We start from the raw sequence: 17,553 nt of genomic DNA on the forward strand, positions 1-17,553 counted from the left end.
CTGGGACAGCCCTGGACTGTTACTGGGGCTGCCTCTGAGCTTGGCATGGGGCTGCTATGCACAGGCAATACTGTCTTAGAAAATGGAAAAGCTGAACAAAATACTAGAAAAAAAAGTGTGCATGGGACTAGTAAGGAAAAACCCCAGATGGGTTCCCAGGAAAGACCACATGAACTGGAATAATTGTCTGATGGGCCGCTGAGTCAGGTGAGTTGGGAACTGCAGGTGGGTATTGGGTGCGCTGAATGGGTCTGAGAAGGACCTCTACTTACATTAATGAAGCCCTGTGAAGCCAGGCATGTCAGCACATGGGGAACATCTTTGTGTAATAGGATGGTTTTTTTTTTTTTTTTTTTTTTTTTTTTTTTTTTTTTTTTTTCCTCCAAGGGCTCCAGAAAAAAACAACACACAAGCTTTCTCTGTCCTGAGCTCTCCACACCATCTAATCCAGGCAATGCTCCCAGAAGAAGGACCTGGGATGAAGATGAAAGTGCTGGGCAATGTCACGAAGTGCTGAGTCCACCATTCTGGACAAAGCAAAGGGTGTAAAGGCAGACTGCTCCCCAGGCAGTGTGTGAGGCCCTCCTATCACCTCATGGAGCTCCCACCCAAGGGGTCTGGCTGAGGCCTGGCCACTGTCCCTCCTGATGGGTCTTGGTGCCCTCATGCCCAGCTGGGAACCATAATTTGCAGGGAGGAGGCCTGATGAATATAGACTTTTTCCAGCCCTGATCCAGGAATGCATCCCAAGGTCCTTAGGGGCTACACACATGGGATTTCAAGGGGCTTGCTGTGAGAAGAGACTCTGGCTCCTCTCCAGCACTCACAAAAGGGAAAAGGATGAATAAATGAGCCCTCCATGTCCTGGTTCTGGAAGGGCACTTGGAAAGGTTGTGGGAGGGCAGAGCAAGTAGGTTCCTCATCTGCTTGAAAAGTGATGGAAAAAGGAAGACTTGGAAGAAGCCCAGCATCCCCACCTTTCAGAGGTATGCTCAGGGTCCCCAAGGCCTGCATCACACCTTCAGGAAGGGGGCAGGCATCTGGGCACTGCTTGTCCAGATCCTGCAGATCTACCTCAGTGGCTGAGGTACCTGCTTATGCTGGAGCCCCTGTGGAACTACTGAGGCTAGAGTGAGTGTTGCCTGGAGATGATGGAAAAGCATGTTCCCATTTTGGTCCATGAACATACGGATTTGTGTCTGTCTGTCCTGGGCAAGGAAGTAAATGCCACAACTATTCGGCACCTCCTTAGGGCCTTGGAAATTGTTCCCCCAAAAGGCTTGCTCTGTCTCTGCCTTGCTGAGAGACAGACAGGGCTGAAGCTGAGCAGCACACACTAATCTCCCTCCCCACACAGCTGTCTCCTCATTTCTTGTTGGCAAGTTAAGTAGACTCATGTCTGTTGCTCATCTATTGAAACTTAGGTATCTGCAAAACTGTTGTCTGCAAGTGACCTGCCTATGTAGGTTTCTTTAAAGGTCAATCCCATCCTGGCACCCTAAAGCATATTTCAATTCTTTGGCCAATTTCATTCAATTTACTTACATACTTATTTATTTATTTTGCCATTTTTTCATGCTTCATCTTAAATTGTGAATAATTGAATTTCATACTTTTTTTTTTTTTTTTTTTTTTTTTTCCAACACATATTTTTGAGTGGTCTTAAGTGAATTTGGAGTGGGTACTGCAAGGAAATATCCAGTTAGAGATATCCAGATATCCTGGAAACACCTTCAGTATAGAGGAGAAAATACCTATCTAATTTTAAGATCATGGCTGACTTCTGAGATGGATGCAAATGACATGATTATGAATAATAAATTTGATCAAGATCAAGAAGGTCACTCCCTATCCTGTGACTTATTCCAGTAAAAACTGTCCTCTGACACATGTAACATTGTTATTGCTTCTCTACCCATTGCTCCACTGCTGAGACATCCCAAGATTTCATTAGCCTTTTGACCACATTACAGTAGGTAAGTAGGTAATTTTGATCCCTGGGCCAGCAACCAGAAAGGTTGCAGCATCATTATGGACAATTAAAGAGAAAGTATGAAAGAAAAAATGTATAAATAGATGACTCTTCATTAATAAACAAATTTTGTACACTAAGGATGACATTTCTCAGAACAACTACTTACAATATTAATCAAATTTACATCACAATAACGGTTCAGAATCCAGCTTGTCTCAGAAACTAGATTGATATTTTTATAGACATTTCTCTGTTATTAATCTCCACTGTATTCAAGCACTTCAGAAGAAAGAGTGCTGTGAGATAGTTTGAAGTGTGTTTCAGGATACTTAGAGTGCATTTATTCATTTTCACACCGTACAGCATACATTTTTTTTTTTTTTTTAATGAATGACATTGCAAAACCCACACGGCTCCAGTGTGAAATTTATTTATCTCTAAATAGCTATCTACAAATTCCCCCATATAAATTGTTTTTTTTTTTGCAAATAAATTTTATTATGCTCACAGGTTCTTTAGGCCTAAAGAAACAATGCTAAATTTAACTTCTTATTTAAGAGGAAAGACTAAGTGAGCTGGGCCTGCTTAGCCTAGAGAAGAGGAGTTGAGAGGGGATCTTATCAACCTCTATAAATACCTGAGGGGACAATGTAAAGAGGATGGGGCCAAACTCTTCTCAGTGGTGGCCAGTGATAGGACAAGGAAGAATTGGTATAAATTGAATCACAGGAGGTTTCATCACCATATGAGGAGGAATTTCTTTATGGTTCAGGTGATAGAGCACTGGAACAGGCTGCCTGGAGAGGTTGTGGAGTCTCCTCTGGAGACATTAAAAACCTGCCTGGATGCCATCCTGTGTAACATGCTCTAAGTGACCCTGCTTGAGAAGAGGGGTTGGACTAGATGGTCTTTGGAGGTCCCTTCCAACGTCAACCATTCTGCGATTCTGTGAAGACCCCTCCCCCCCCCATTTTTTTTTTTTTTCTCTCCAGTCTGTGGACAACTTAATGAAAGAAATGGGGTTGATTGTACTGATTTCTTTAGCACCCAGAAGGAGAAAAAGCAGGTATTTAGAACCTTTTTACCGTATTTTCTCACACTTTTTAATATAGTTTCTAACAGTGCTTTTGAGTTAAGGAAATTGCACTTTTTTTTTTTTTTTTTTTTTTTTTTTTTTTTTTTTCTGACAAAGAGCTAAGGCTGTTTGCTAAATATACAGGTTTGCAACCTGATGGCCACATCATTTTCAGACTGGAACTCTGCAACTGGAACCCTTTTCTGTGTCCAAGTGCCAAAATCACTATTTTCTCTTGTTGGTCTCAGTCAAGATGCCTAAACAGATCTTTCCTGAGACAAAGAAGATACCACAGAATAGCATGACTTGTTGCAGCTTTCACTTCAGTGAATACATGCGTCAGGTCTGTTATCCAAGGGTATGATCTGGGTATTGAATCCAGCTCTAGCTGTCTTGATTCCATTTACATGAGGTCAGAGGAGGTATTTCTGGGGAATTTCATTCAAAGGTGAAAACCTAGGAAGTGACTAAATTGCTCTGATATACATATCTTTTATCATACAAGACTTCTGGAGGCTAGGCTGGACAACAGACTGGGCCCAAACTGGCATGAGATGCTTAAGTTTGAAAAAAGAGTTCATACGCTATGTCTGAGCAAAATGGTAAAAAAAAAAAAAAAAAAAAAAGCCCTATTCTTATCTACTTAATTTTTCTTAAGTGTAAAGGGACTAGATGTCTAAGTTAGTTTTAGCCTTCTGAAACTGAGATCACCTACCCTGGGCATGAGTGTTTTTATTGTAGAGTTAGGTTAACAATATACACACAAATATAAATTATCATAGATCATAGAATGGTTTGGGTTAGAGGGGATCTTAAAGACCATCTAATTCCAGCCACTCTGCTATGGAAAAAGACACCTTCCACTAGACCAGGTTGCTCAAAGTGCCGTCCAACCTGGCCTTGAAACTCCTCCTGAGAATGTTTCCTGTGCCAAGAATACCAAAGCCCATGTATACTTTAAGTATTTAGTGCTATGAAAAACAAATGTTTAAAATGAACAAAACCTGTAGAAACCATATGTGTATTATTACGGCCATTAGATGTGATGTGCAATTGGGTGTAATATACATCTTTGTTACACATATTATTTCTTTGTTTATATATTAAAGCAACATGATTATGAAGTATATGACTAAATCTTTAATAACATATCTAGCAGAAAAAGCCTTCTTTAATACTTATTAATATGCAAAATACTTAATTTAAATGTTCTGGGGGAATAATAAGAAGGTTATAATATATATATTTTTTTCTAACTGGAATGCATCAGTTAAAAACTCCATATCAGAACACGGATGTTACAATGGGAAGCAAACCTGCTTACAGTATAGCACTTCACATGAAAACTGGTCCAATAATTTACAGAATGATGAAATTACACTATTGACTGACAAATATGAAATTACCAAAGAGCATGGAGAAGTACTCTCAACATACTTACAAAGCTTAACTTCCAGGAACATTCTTACTGGAATGTATGTGTGCTGTTATGCAAAATGCTCTTAAGTGCTGAAGTACTTAGTATTTTGTAAGGTTTATGTGGAAAATACCTACTGTGTTTTAAATATATTTTTTTTTTTCAAATGAATTTTGATATTACTAGAAATGTTGGACTATTTACTTAACCATTAATAGGTTATGAGCTACAGAACATCAGAGAAAATACTCCATATAGCTCTAACCATGTGCTTCAAGTTTGACTTGAAGAACCTAAGCTGAAGGGTTGGAACCCTGAGTATATCTGCTGACTCAGCCAAGAAGCATGCAGTACTGCTACCTATCCATCAGCTTGCAGAAACAAGTACTTATGCCCTCTTGCCTTTGTCTGTCAGGTTAATATCCTGTGGAGAGTGAGAAAACAGTGATGAGAAGAGAAAGAGGTCATTTTATCCAGGGAAATGCATGAAAGCTGTTTTTTACCGATCCTCGAGGAACCCTGCTTAAACAAGCAGTGTTACTGTTTTCCAAAGGAGAGGGATGTAACTCCTGTTCTACAGGGGACTCTCAGACTAAGTGCTGTGATCTCCACAGGTTATGAAAAGGTGGTGGTGGGGCAGGGGGGAGGGAACAGAAGTAGAAAACAGCCCTGCTGTAGCTGGATGGCAATAGAGTGAAGGGGAGCAGTTACACTGGAGCTGGAGGACAGACTCAGCAGGGGCACCCTTTTGGCAGGCAAGCTTCAGTGGGATAAATTAAAACAGCTGGTTGGTTGCCAAACCAGTATTCAGACAGCAATGGCCATTGTCTGTCTCAAAAAATTTTTGTAGCAATTATGGCCAGACAGAAGTGCAGCCCTACTCCCTGTTATGCTGATAACAATGGCCACATCCCTGTTTGCGAATGGAGGCCAGTCTCTGTCAAAAGACTGTTGGATGATATATGAGAAAAGCATGAAAAACCATTCCAGCTAGGATTCACATTCATGTGGCTCTGCCAGCTCCGAGTTATTCTTTGCATTGTGCCAAGTACAGGATGAAATACAAGTCAGAAAGGGAGGATTGGTTACCTCCTGCAACAAACCATATGGATGTGAGAATCTGCATGCTCTGTAGTTGTGCATGCTGATCACTTTGCCTCCATACTTGATGGGTAAGAGTTTTTTCATATATAATGGTATCTATAATCAAAGCAGGCAGGCATATCCTGTTATCCACTAAGGGTGTGTTCCTGTAAAGTGTGATGGTTAATTATTCAACTAACAGGAACTGAGCCTGTGGGGGGGGGGTTGAGAAACTCACACAACTGAAACGCACAAGGACAGTAGGTCATTGACAATACCATAAGGTCTTCTGATTTCAGTATCACTGCTGAAAAAAAAAGCAAGATCTCAGTGGTATGAGTGAAGAGCAGAGGCAAGAGGGATGCTGCTGCATAGCCATACTCAAGGTTCTCAGTATGTTTCTGCTAGTGTTTGTGTGATACACAATATATTAGTGGAATATTTAAAATACTGTGTCACGGACTACCGTGTTTATATTCTCAGCAGTTATTTTAGCACTAACAGGTGTTTGGCAGGAACAGTTTGGTATGATTGGATGGCTCAGGGTAGTTTTGATGGAAGAAGGAACAGTTATGACAGCATTTAGCAGAGACGATATGAAATGATTGATTATGAGTCTCCAAAATGAAGTCTGATGCATACCAAGGGGAAAAACGTAAAGTGCAGCACATCACCTTACTTGAGTCTTCCTTGTGTAGAATAGGTCATTGCAAGTCCAGTAGCAGTTACATTAAAGTCACAAGGCTGTACATATTCTCCAGAATGCAGTTATTTCCTGTTTCATTCTGTTTTCCTAGTTGTTACTGTCATTTGATCCTCACCCTGTTTGGAAAAGCTTGAGACCTAACTGACAAGATGTTTAGGACACTTGGTATTTGTGTTGCAGAGAATCAACCACAACTTTTTGAGACTACCGTGCCATATAACTTTTATATAGATACTTTTGTATATAAAATTGCTGCATGCTGTGGTGAAATATAGAAATGTTTGAGCTGATTTTCTTCAGATGGCTTGATGTGGAGAGGTAGCCCAACCCCTTTAACCCAGAGCTCCCTGTGCAGCAGAGTGAGGGGTCTCACATACAGCTCCGTGTTGTCACACTGAAAAGATTCCTTGTACTTCTGCTAATGTAAGCAGTCTACACTTCAAAACTGCAGGCACACAATATGTACAATATAATATAGCAGGTAGTGTAGACTTATTCATGTTGGTATTTTCCTTTATTCCTAGAAAGAACACGTAAATCCCTACATGTTCCTCATGACTGTGTTATTGCTTATGGATCTCCCTTATTATATTATTGTTCTATGTTCCTCGGTGTAGAATCCCTGCTACTACTCTTTAAGAGATAGTGTGTGTGGGATTCATCTTCCACAATTGTAAATGTTTATGGCAGAACTAGGCTTCCTTTCAGCTCCCTTTATTGTAGCTGAAAAAATGAATGAATTATTTTAGAGTGTGGTTTATGTGACTCCAATTTCAGATGTCTACTTTAAGATGAGTTGTTTTCTAGAAGGAAGTGTCTATGTGTCTCCATCAGCTGTAAAGGGAATTTAGATGATTAACTCCAGTAACAGTGTTTACAAGACTTCTATCTATATTTCTCCTGGAGAACTTTGTTTTGCGTATATTGTTATTTATTTATTTATTTATTTAAATTGGGCTTTGGTTTGACTGGACTTTTGCAATATAGTGATAGGGATTTATTTTTGCCTGATACCACCTTCAGTAACTCATACAATAGCATGCTTGGAAAGGTCCTTTCTTTTCCTGTTCTCATGGGTCTGTTGCTCACAGGAGACACAGTGATAGGGACTTCTCACACCATGGAGTTTTAATGGGGTTTCAATTTGGGGTGATGGGGAGGGCAAAAGTGCTGGTGATATCTGTGGTCCTATTCCATAGGGAGCAAAGCCTGGGAATATTCAGATTACCTGTCAAGATTATCAGAGTCCTGAATAATAATCATTCTTTGAACCTGAAGGCCCCCTTTTCTGTTTCAAGTACATTGCTCTCTGCCGCCTGGCACCCTGGGTCATGGGAAAATTGTACTCCCAGTTGCTTTTGCAGAGCTGTAATGGGCAACTCTCTCCTGTCCTGCATGCTGACATGAACAAGCACTTCATAAACTACCTAAATGCCTAAGAGTTTAAGCTCTTCCTAGCTTTTGCATTTCTGGGGGTGTCATCTTTGTACAGGTGCTTGAATCTGCTCTGTGACTTTACGCTACATTTCACTAGCTTTCAGAGATGCACTGTAAATGAGCTCATGCTGTGAATTCAACTCACCTTAGGATATATCCTGAACCAGCTGACTTATGTAGATGCCACCCATCACCGTGTCATCCAAGACTTAGTGCTGTGTTATGAAGGCATTGCCAAAAGCCACCCACCCTGATATTTCCAATACTTCTTCCCTGGAATGAACTCTTAAACCCTTCCCAGAACCAGATGCACAGCAGATGCTCCTTGATTTGCTTGCACAAAGCTTAGATGCTCTGTTTTGGTAGGCTTCTCCTTAGATGTATGAAATCAATTCCTGTACTGGAAAGACCTTCGTGTGGTCTTCAGTTTCAGTCTAGCTTTATTTCACACATGCAGAACTAATGAGTTCAATGCCCCTGTTAAACAAATAAGAGCAGACAAATGACACAGGTACAGTAGCAACATTTGGGCCAAAGCTATAAATAAGCTCACAAACTCAGTTCCTTAACCTTTCTCTAAGCCTTCCATATTCACCTATCCATATAGTCTCCACTTGTGAATTGGTCTGTTTGGGTCAGCTGTCCTGGCAATGTCCCCTCCCCACCTCTTGCCCACCCCCAGCCTGCTGGCTCTGGGGGGCATTGGAGGGAGTCCTTATGTGGTGCCAGCACTGCTCAGCAATAGACACAACGCTGGTGTGATATCAGGGCTGTTTTAGCTACAAGTGCAGAGCACAGTGCTGTATGGGCTTCTGCAGGGAAAGGGAACTCCATCCCAGACAGACCCAGTACAGGAGCATTACAGCTTTTGCTTATATTTCAACTAGTACGAACACTAGAAATTAAGGGAATCAATGGGAATTTTGTATTTAACTTCTATAGGTGTCATTTCTTTGAGTGAAAAATTCTATTAAAAAACATTGGTCAAAACACTTGACCTGACATTTGACAAGTTTCATTGTAGAAAATGCATGAGTATCTTTAAAGCAAGAGTATTTCATAGTGAAGATGCTCAGCACTGTAGTGCTGTGAAGATATTCTGCCCTATCTGACTCAGCAGGGCTACTGAGTTGTGGAGGAAAAAAAAAAAAAAAAAAAAAAAAAGGATGTTAGAGTGTTAGAGGTGGGAGACCAAGGAGACCACATAAGATAGCAAGGACTCCCTCACTTACTAAAGAAGGGTCTAAAGAAGGGTGAGTTTTTTTTGTTTGTTTGTTTTGTTTTTTTTTAATTGGTCTTATTTCTGTGGTATTTGTGGACCTTTGGACGATGATTACAAGAATCAAGAAAACCCAGCTGCACCTTAGCAAAGTATATCTTTCCATCTATATATTCTGTGATGTTACACTAAGATTTGCTCTATGAAAAATAATACAACTTCAGAAGACGACCTGAAAACAAAAGCTGATAAGGAATGTCTCTCTGTATGTGAAAATATGTCTATTATATGCATTAGTTGTATAACACTTGAGGACAGGCTAATGAAATGACTCTTGGCCCAAATGTTACCCAAATGAAAAACTGCTTCTTTTAAGGCCAGTTCTATTGCAGTTTGGAGGAATATATAATAAATAATAATAAAAATAAGCAAACATGCAAATTAATAAATAAAAGACCTCACTGGCACAAGTTACTGCATATGAAACTTTAGCATACCTTTCTTATTTTGCATTGCTAATGCAAATGACTTCCATTTGTAAACCAGCTTTTAAAATGTGAGTTATTTTACTGTGGCTATTAAATGACTGTTGTCTTCTAAATACCAATCAATAGGAAAACTTTTCTTTTATTTGTTCCTTAATTTCTGAATAGCTCCCTGATATTCAGCTTTGCTCATTTTCCATTTCACAGCCTGAGCTTACTTTAACTGAAACTGCCAAACAGTAATTCAGTTCTTAACTAGATTTGTGGTGGTGAGACAGAGGGTAACATAAAAAGGCAGAACTTATTGGCACAATTCATCATACTAGTTTATTGCACATTCAAGCCTACTGGGCAGGAAACGTTATTAAATTGGAAGACATATCAGATCCTTCTGAATTTGGCAGGATGAGCACCTTAAATCTCTGGAAGGTCTGATGTGCTCAACTCACATTTTGTCAGCCACCACAACTGACTGCAAGAATGCAGGTGCTCCAGGTTATGCTCTGCTACAGACTACAGCTGGCATTATGCTCACACTAGCAATGGTATGCTTTAAGGGCTAATGTGTAGAAGGCATGACAAAAATTATGCCTACCTGTTATTCTGGGGGTTGGGGCAAAACAACAGCTACTTGCTTATTGCACGTCAAACACCATTAGAATAAGTGCCAGCCATTGTTACAAAAGTGAAGTGCAGAATCTATGTTTATTTCTGAGTAGGTAGATCAGTACTAGTAACCAGACATATCAAAACACAAATGGAGATAAAACATGAATTGCATAGCAAACCAATAATTGAAAACAGTGGAGTTACTGAAGGGAAGTAAGATGTCCTACTGCAAGTTTATGAAAAAATATGGAAGAATTAAGTAGAATTAAGTATACTTCTTGTTTGTGAAATAAAATGTCTTTTGAAAAAAAAAAAAAAAAAAAAAAAAAAAGCCTTAGTGGTAAGACCATAAAGAAGGTGTAACAAATTTTGACAGGGAAATCCCTAGTGCACTTCCAGAGAAATCTGGGAAGTTTCTTCTTTATCTGTCAGCTATCAACTCCAGTATCACTACGGACTGGAATCCTGAAAAGGAGCAGGGATTTCATATCTGAGTTTGCTGAGATCTGGCAATTCTGTGGTAATAAATGTACAAAGGAAGGAATTAAGTTGCATTCCAAGAAGACACCCTAACTTAATAATAAGTGACTGCCAAAGTAATTATACTTGTAAAAATACAGAGAATAATTTTATCAAGAAATTTAATTGCGTAAGCAAATTCAAAGAACTAGCTTTCTAATAAAAAAAAAAAAAAAGGATTAGAAGAGTTAAATAATAAAAAATATGTTTAAAGAATATTCTGAAATTATTTTCAAAAACACCCTGTCAGAAGGGTACCACACTATGCATCTACTCTTAGGCGGATTTTCAGATATTTGTTTCTATTGTTCTAAGTTTTCATCTTTCATAAGAAAATACAGTCACCAATATATGCACACAGTACTTGCATTTTCTGTTAATGTGTATTTATTTGTATCCAGAAATACAAATGTTGGGATCAAAATACGAATATAAATAGTATTCTAGACGCACAGCCCTACTCCTTAACACAAAGTAAAGTGGAATGGATGTGGTCAATCGGGCAAAGTCATTGTCTGAGAACTTGAGGAGATGAAGCACACAGGTGTTTGACTTTTCTAGTTAGGTCATTCTGGGGGATCACTAGGATGGCTATCTAACTTAGAATGACAAACTGGTACTAGTGCTACCTGTATTATTCAAGGCACATTGGGCACATAATTGTACTTTCATTTCACTATGACATCACAAGCTGCACTGCTAGCAAAGAAATCACACACCCCTAAGAAAAACTTAGTAAGGAGGGATAATTAGAAATCTAAAGTCGTATTTGCGTTCAATAAGAAAATTCAATTTGGCACATAGTTGGCAGAGTTTATGTGATTACTAAAATTGCACTCACCTGAAAATAAAAAAAAATCCATATGTTGTCAAGTATTGGAAGAAAAAAATGTTTTGAAAAGAGCATAGTGAGAGTTTAAAACAGGATTGTATGAGATGGTTGGTGACTGCCTGTGATAGTCACAGACTGGATTCAGATTCCTTACAGCCTGATGTTCCTACCTGTGACAACCGCCTGTTGGCTCATGATTTAGGGTTACTATTGCACATGAGCATGAATGACAATAAAGTCACAGGACTCCTTAAAAACTATAAAAGAGAATATGGAGGCTGATACTGTAATCTCTCTGCACAAGATTTGCCACTTTTGTTCAGGGGAGCATTGCTTTGTGGAAAGATATTCTGAGATGTTGTTCCCTTTTGGAGCACTCTGGTAATGTTGTACTTCCCCATTCTGCCCGTGTAATTCTATTGTATGCAATTATTTTACCAACTTTCTATGAATTCAAAAGGAGCTCACACTGTAATGACCCCATATTGTCTTTATGTATAGAATAGACTCTGTAACATGCTCTTTTCTGCATTCCTTTATCAGCGATATTTTTCAAATATGGTGTCAATATCAGTATCTCCATTTTCTTTGAAGGTGCAATTTAGAAATTTTCAAATTTACCTGTTCTAGGCCTCTCACTTTACATACGTAAATTACAAACCTCTCTATGCTTTTAGGCCAGTCAATGCGTAGTCAACACATCCAGAACAAAGATCTTCCTTTTTGCTTGTAAGAATATTTTAAGCTAACTCCCTCTTCTGGTCAACAGCATTGGTTGGATGAGGGTTTTTGACTCGGGTAGACCTGGAGACCTTCTCTTTTAAAACTAGTAATCATAACAAATGACAATCAGTCACCAGCTTCACTGTGGATATTTCATCCTTTGTATTTTATAATTTATTGTGTTTGTACAACTTCACCTATCCCAAGCATTGCCAAAGGCTGCAAGAAGGTAAAGAAACATTAAGGAAATACTGATTGCCTTGAAGAAGCTGTTGGAATTACTAATTGGGGCACTTGGGTTCCCCTACAGCAAGCTCTGCAGCCTGGCTTAGGCTTCCAAGAAATGCTGAATTCTGTGAGTGCTTTGATGGCATCAAATAGGCTGTTGTGGCTTCTCTGGCTAGTGTCATTCATTTCCTAGATAAAAGAATACCTGGCAAATAACTGACTGCATTACTGCCTGGTTTGCCTGTCTCAGTCCTTGAGAAATCCTGCTGAAGGCATATGAATAAACATAAGCACAGATCTTCCACTCTTTTACTTTGTCCTTCATAAACAGTAAATGATTAGAAGATCAGAACACATGCTTTGACAGAAAGTAGAGTATTCTCAAGTGTCCAGCTCTGAGGCACAGAACTTCAGGATGAATTTTATTGTCTAATTTCATATATATTCTGGGAAAACCCTTGAGAAATCTAGATACATACAGACACTGGCTTGAGGACCCACAACAAAAGAGGAAAACTAGAAGAAAGTAAAGTTTGTAGAAAGGAATGCATAATAACAGAACTTGGATATATCTCTTGAGGAATGATATCAGAAACTAGTGAAGTTCTGGAAGTCAGTCATAATCCAAAACCATTTAAAGAAATAGCTGCTAGGTAAATTGGATTATTAGAACCCATATTTAGGACTTATTATTAAGCTCTAATTTAGAACCTAGTCCCAGACTGTGTTACAGGGCATCATATCTCTTCCACTAAGCCATCACAGGCACACTGTATTAAAATTCACTACCTTGTCAAAGCAATAATTCATTATTATTTTTTTTTTTTTCTGTTAAAACATGATTTCATTATAGATACAAAACATTGCTTTATTTTTAACATCCAAAACAATTGCCTAAATTAAGAGAAAAGTAGATTCTCTGTTCAGACAAACCATGAATCCCTGGGGAAAAGGCAAGAGTATTTGAAGACAAATTCTTTCCAGACAATCCATGAATCCCTGGGGAAAAGGCAAGAGTATTAAGGCCACTGAGTCTTGAAGGAAGGCCTTTATTTTTTGCTTATGTACAGGTGTCCCTGAAGAAGACAACGGGCTGAAAATCTTATATACATACAAATAGGCTATAAAACTAATGACGCTATGCTTTTTCCAGTATGGAAGTGAAAGTTTCAAACCTTGCTATTGAATAGGTTAGAAATCAGAATATTTCTGCTGTGATGTGATACAGCCTGCTACTGGATCAGTGGCACTTTTAAACATTGCTTCCAGCAGACCCCATATGAAAATAAATGACATATGCTCTCCCCAGATTGTTTTCTCCTGTGTTCCCCTGTGTTTTCTCTTGCCCTGTGTTACCACAACCAAGTGGTAAGTCATTAGTGAAGGAGCATTGCAGGATGGCTGCTGTGCATGAGTCAATGTTTCAGTCTGTTGGCTCCTCCTCATATATCTTCTAGAAATACACAGTAAATATTTTGTAAAAGTTGGCAATGAATGCCTTACTAAGAGAACACCCTGTTCTTTGTGCTAGGCCCTGATCAATTAGATGGTAACACTGTTATCAGCACTTGCTACTAGTGGTGGAGCAAAAAAAGAGGTAGAAATTAAAAGAAAATAAAAGAGGATTAGAAAGTGTTGGCATTAGTCATATTTTTACAGTGTTGTCCTTGAAATTTGCTCAATGTATTAGAATAATAATATCAGAATAAGCTTCTAATGTAGCACAATCTCAGACTTCTGGGAATCGGTGATTGAATTAGAAGTTAAATGTTAACTGGAGAGCTGGAGCATGTCAGTATCACAAGTTAGGGCTGGAGCATGTCAGTATCACAGTGTACCCCAATAGAGTGAGAGTTTAACCAATGTCATAGAGCGTGACTATAGCTTTCTGAAACACTTCAGTTTGATGTTCATTTTCTTTCAGTAAGACTAAGCCTGGCAATACTTAATAATTATTTCATTCATTGGCAGAAAATGATCAACAGAGTTTACAAAAGCAAGGTTGGTGGGGGAGTAACGCTGAGCCCTCCCACATCTATAGATGACAAGTATCATATCAAGATGACATTTGCCCAGCATTAGCTAGGAGAAGGTTTGTGTCTTGAGCAGCTGGTTCTCTCTGCACATTTCGCGTGGCCTCCATTAAGAGGACAGTTAAGGCAAAGCATGAAGACACCTTAACCAATAGTTTGCAGTTGCAGGACCCAACAGCAAAGGGATTGAGCTAATTTTGTGCTTGCCAATAATGAAGGCAAGGAGAGGGGGAAAGAAGGGAAGGAGGAAGAAAAGATCTAAACTGAACCAACAGAAGAAAAAAACCTCACCTTTCAACCATGAAATGCCTTTCCAGTGAATGGTCTGTTTTTTGCCTGCTTTAAACAGTCTTTTAGAAAATGACCTGGATGAGGTAAACATCAGCCTTGAGCTGATACTTGGCACTTCTCAAATGGCATTAAGTTGCTGAATGAAGAAGGAAGGATTTTGCTAAACTGCTGAAATCCCACTGCAGTTTTCTTGCTAGTTAAGAATTAAGGAACCTACAGACTGCTTAAGAAATACAGAAAAATCAGTCAAGTCTTGGTATGTAAGTTGATGACATGTAGAACAACAGTGTTCAGGAAGAACTCCAGTATGGTCATTGGCCCTCTTTCTGACTCAAACACCAGGAATAGTATATCCTTCAATATCAAGAAATGCTAAAGGCACTAATGTAAGAGGCACAAAGATTTCACTGCTACCTTGAAAAACAATCATTTACTTGAGTAAGCAGCTAAGATCATTCGACATGGCTTGTCTTTTCTTTGTGCTTTATGGAAATCCAGAAAGAGCAGCCAATGGGAAAAGTACAGTGAATTATGGACAGCCTCTACAAGTTGCAGTGAATGCTTGGTTGGCAGTTTAGTAGGTAACACCAACTGTCCAGATCGTGAGGCTGATGAAATGTCTTAAACATCTACAATCTTCCTTCCCACAGAATAACTAGTACGGCAACTATGATTTTTTCAGAGCTGTCTTGCACTTGTTCACTTCAAGCATGGGCAAGCCAGTCATCTTTCTAGATGTATGGTGAAATTTGCTGTAAAAATGAGGTAAGCATCCTTCCCTAGGTCACAAAAAGATTGGGGAAGGTAAGTTGTAATAAATTCATGCAGCAACATGAGGTTTTAGGCTCATAGACAGATTAGAGATGTAGAAGTGTTTGAGATAGTTATCTGAGTTATTTGGCAGGATGCTTCCAGTTCCCAAAATATCATTTCCTATCAGCTAAAGGCTCATATGTCACTGCTGTTCCAGCTGATGAATATGTAAACCACCAGGTGGATGATTTGGAATTAGCTGTCAGTAGATGGTGGGGAAAACAGAATAAGAGGAGTGGGACAGCAACAATAACAATCTCCTCCTCCTGTTTCTGTCTCACATTACTTGTCACTGTTTCTATCAAGACAGTTATGGATTTTTGGATTCTTCCTGCTGTAACTGTAATCATTTTTATTGACCCAATATATAAGTGAGAGTTGATGAGGGAGGAAAGAAAAATCTGAAAGAGAAAATAAAAAAAAGGGTTAACAAAATGCCTAAGGAGATTTATTTTTTTTATATATATAAAAAAAAGGTTTAATATAATAAAGTTACGTTAAAATTGTGTAGAGTATTTCAGTTCCACAGTACTGCTAGACAAAGAGACAGCATAAACTGGCTGCAAGTTGTTATATGCTTATTCATGGTAGAATGTCAGTAAAAGAAGGAGGCATGTTAGACATCAAGGCCAGAAGAATAGAGAAGACTGAATTAAACTTAAAACTATTTTTTTTACATTCTTAATTGCCTTGAAAATGCTGCTTTTAATGCAGGAAAACACTGTCAATCAACTTTTAAGTGAAGGCAGGGAAATAAGGTTTGATTTTATGTCTACTCATCTTGGAAAAGTTGGTCGTCTCACAGCAAAAAAAAAAAAAAAGCTAAAAAAACTCACAGTCTTTCTGTAACTTTAGAATGGAAAGAATGCAATGTGAAGTTACTTGATTTTGTGGTTTTACATACTTATCTAAATGCAAATGATTTTATTTTACTAATCTTTTTTCTTCTTCTTCTTCTTTTTCCTTTTTTTTTTTTTTTTTTTTTTTTTTTTCTCCTTCTTCCCTTCCCTTCCCTGCCTTGGAAAAGTATAAAATAAGTACTCAATAACAAAAAGAAGTAGCTGAATAATTGCAAGTCATGAGTATGAAATCATCTGATTCAAAAACATTCTAAAAGGCTAAAAGGTGCTTCTTACATTTCTCATGGGACAGCGCACAGTAGTGTTAATCCTTTTCAATTTGCAAAGGAAGAAAAAGAATATCTGGAGGTTAATAAGGATATTCCTTACTACTACAGAAGGGTCTGGCACACAGATATATGTGGACCATGTTATCTAGGTGTCTAGAATAATTACATTTTGAATGATGCAGAACCTAGAAAACTTATCTTCCCTGATCTCTACAGATTCAAAATTGCTGCCAAAGCACAGAGCAGTGAAGCAGAGAGAGTAAACCAAGCAACTAGGAGTAAGCAGACAAATGTATTCTGGAACACTTTTTTTTTTTTCCTTTGTACTTAAATCCAGAGTAAAATAAATTACAAAGTAGAATATGCCCTTTGCTGTCAGTATAACAGAGGAAACCAGTAGTACCTGCAGATTCTTTCTTGGTTAGGAGCATGGAAAAGAGTAGAATTATATGCTTCCAAGTTCTGCTTATGAAAGCAGTCAGAAAGAAGAGGCAATATAAATGGACTTTAGTCTTTCAAGTAAGGAACTGACAAGACTGTGTGTTTTTAGCTGTAGTGGACAAGCATGAACAGAAGTGTATAAGTACATGCTTATCATCAGAAATAGGAACATTTCACTTCCATACTTACTCCTTGGAGGTTCACTGATATGGAATTGCTAAACAAACCTCACTCCACTCATTCAGGATTTAGAACCATAGAATCATTACGGTTGGAAAAGCCCTCTAAGATCATCTGGTCCAACCATCCCCCTACCACCAATGTCACCTACTAAATCATGTCCCTAAGCACCATGTCCAACCTTTCCTTAAACATCCCTAGGGACGGTGACTCCACCACTTCCCTGGGCAACCCGTTCCAATGCCTGACTGCTCTTTCTGAGAGGAAATTTAATGGTGGAAGCTACCTCCTTGTGTTTCATCTGTCTAAATACTCCCAAACAAATCAACTGGTTGTGCAGAGGGTTTGCAGGATCAGG

Source organism: Oxyura jamaicensis, chromosome 1 (genome assembly GCF_011077185.1).
Source record: "Oxyura jamaicensis isolate SHBP4307 breed ruddy duck chromosome 1, BPBGC_Ojam_1.0, whole genome shotgun sequence".
Taxonomy (NCBI): Eukaryota; Metazoa; Chordata; class Aves; order Anseriformes; family Anatidae; genus Oxyura; species Oxyura jamaicensis.